Here is a 2499-nt window from a genome sequence, read left to right on the forward strand (position 1 = left end):
TGGTGGTAGTGGTAGTGTTGGCGGTGGTAGTGGCGGCGGTGCAACGTCGCCGGTATCGATAGTAGTGGTTGTATCTTATTTCCCACGTTCGGCAGCATTTTCGAAGCTCGAAAATCTCTTTTCGAGGGGTTACGATCGATTGCGACCTTCGAAGACGCGTGTTCGCGAAAGGAGGAGCGCGCGACGATGCTAGTCGTGATCGTTGGAAGACAAGGTGCAGAAGAATCAACGGATTCGAGGATCCTCGAGGGTGGCGGTGTCGAGCCGGCTACCCGTGACACGACGCTTTAGTCGGTGCTAGTTTCCGCTCGGTTGTCTCGATGCGTCTTTTTCAAGTTTACCGAGAAATTTACTTCGCTGATAGCCGTAATTCGATCGATTTTGAATGAACTGTTCATATATTTGGATTTGAAGCAAATCTCATTATTGTTGGAACGTTTTGTGCGACATCGAAACCGAAGAAATTGAATTAGTTATTCCAATTAACCGGGTCGTTCAGAATTACGCATAGTTAAGTCATTGACGCGTGTGGATACGTATGTATATATATATACACACACATATACATATATATAGCTATTAGTCTTCCTCGGTCACGACCTTCACCGTGTAATCAACTTGGAAGCGAAAGGTCGATTCCGGTACACATATCAAGGGGATGCTGCAAAATTCATCTGTAAAATAATCTTTTTAAAATATTTTAAATATAATTTACTATTCATTTATGTGCGAAGAAAAAAGTTTTAAAAGCTGACTTCGACTGTGCTTCTTTTGTCAGAGAAAAGGGTCGATAGATCGAGGCTCTCGAAATGCAGCACCATATTGCTTAAAATACGAAGTGAAGCTATCGATTTCGAACACCAACGGAATCATGAGCAGAATACATCTGATAATATTCCTCGTTTTTTTTCTCCTAATTATCTTCTTTTCTTTGCTTCTTTTCTCCTTTTTCTTTCGCGTGATTCTATAATCTTCGACTATATTTTGCCAAAATTCGCGTTTCGTCGGATAAACACGATACCTCATCTTCGAAAGCTTATAATATCGACAATTGTTAAATCATTAAGAAGAAAATCGATCTCAAGTGATGTAAATGTAAAGTGTTTGCGCACAATCTCCATCGTCACTCGAATTAATCCTCGATTCGAGTTTTCTTTGAATTTCAACACGTGGTAGTTGCTTTTCATCCTATCTTTCGCGTCTAATTCCATTCATCGAATGAGACGCAGGAAAACGCTATTCGCAGAGCCGGCGTTCCTTTGACCCAGTGATCCGATTCGTCTGTAGTGCGCTCGAGTACATCCACCCTCCGTGAACGTTGAAATTCATCGTGGTCAAAAGATGGCGACGTCACGGTTATTGTGGCGCTACAACGACTATCACGATAATTTCCGCCGGCATTTCTATCGTCTAGTTTCGTAACTCTCGTACAATTCGAACAAATTTGATTCCGAATTCTTTCTCGCAAACTCCTCCTTTTCATCGCTCTTCGTAGAGTTTGCGTAGAATCTTCTCCACGGAAGAATTGTGATCGAACAAAGAAGTATTAACCTCGAAGCCGATTTTCCGATCGAAGATCATCGAGAAGCGGTCATCGATTCGAAGATTCGAATCGAAAACTCGAGTCGAAATAAACGAAGACGATACTCATTGCCATCTGTGATGCGCGAATCGAGGAAACGACGAGATCGCGCAGAAACGCGAAAAACATTTTACGATCGCGCGAATCGATCGACAACAATGGCGCGATCGAGCTCGAACCGCATTTCGTGAATGCGCGCGCATGCGCGCGCGTAGTCCCTTTGAATGACGCGGTCCGGTTTACCTTCGAGACGCTGAAGCGTTTGCGAAACATGTTGATGCGTTGGAAGAGCAAGGACAAGAGCTCTAGCAAGAGCTCCTCCGCCGGTCCCAGTCTTGGCAAGAAGAAGCGTAAATTCGGCAGAGAAGGTAAGAATATGCTCTATCAATTTTTAAGATTTCTCCTCTCTTCGTTGTTTCTCTTTTTATCCACAACGCACGTAGTTCTTTTTCTCTTTCTTCAACTTATATCTCCAAACGATTTCCCTTGCGATTTTATTATTTGTTGAAACGTTTAAATTAGTTGCGAGAATTAAAGCTCTCCCGCGAGAACAGGATCGATTTTCGATAATCGATTCAGCAAACCAGATGCGACAAAGTATCGCATAGTCGTCTATTTTGTTTTTTCGACGAGGCACGGACGATTTCTCTAGGATAACGACGTTAACGAACAATTAGAAATTCTCGATCGCTATTTCAATTCCTTTCGTGTAATCGTATCTCGGTTCATGTTGTGGCGGCTCGTTGCAGCTTGTTGCTTGTAATAAGTCACGCAAACTAAGCATGGTATCGCATGTATGAAAACTTTGTGATTATTTCCGTTTCCGTTAAATTGTTTTAAGACGTATTACGATATATATATATATNATCACGTTAATGTATTAATATATACTTTTCATCGCGTGCAATTCTTCGTAC

General features: G+C 42.1%; 1 protein-coding gene and 1 long non-coding RNA gene across 2 annotated transcripts in view; both read left to right on the plus strand.

Annotated features, from left to right (window-relative positions):
* The window catches only part of LOC102674722 (coiled-coil domain-containing protein CG32809), a 96974-nt gene that overhangs the window by 15157 nt on the left and 79318 nt on the right, over window positions 1-2499 (plus strand).
* The window catches only part of LOC116186838, a 4769-nt gene that overhangs the window by 1281 nt on the left and 989 nt on the right, over window positions 1-2499 (plus strand). Inside the window, exon 2 of the long non-coding RNA XR_004151897.1 lies at window positions 1496-1950. This is a non-coding gene — a long non-coding RNA (uncharacterized LOC116186838). The remainder of the gene's footprint in view (window positions 1-1495; window positions 1951-2499) is intronic.

This window comes from Apis dorsata, unplaced genomic scaffold (assembly GCF_000469605.1).
Source record: "Apis dorsata unplaced genomic scaffold, Apis dorsata 1.3 scaffold_60, whole genome shotgun sequence".
NCBI lineage: Eukaryota > Metazoa > Arthropoda > Insecta > Hymenoptera > Apidae > Apis > Apis dorsata.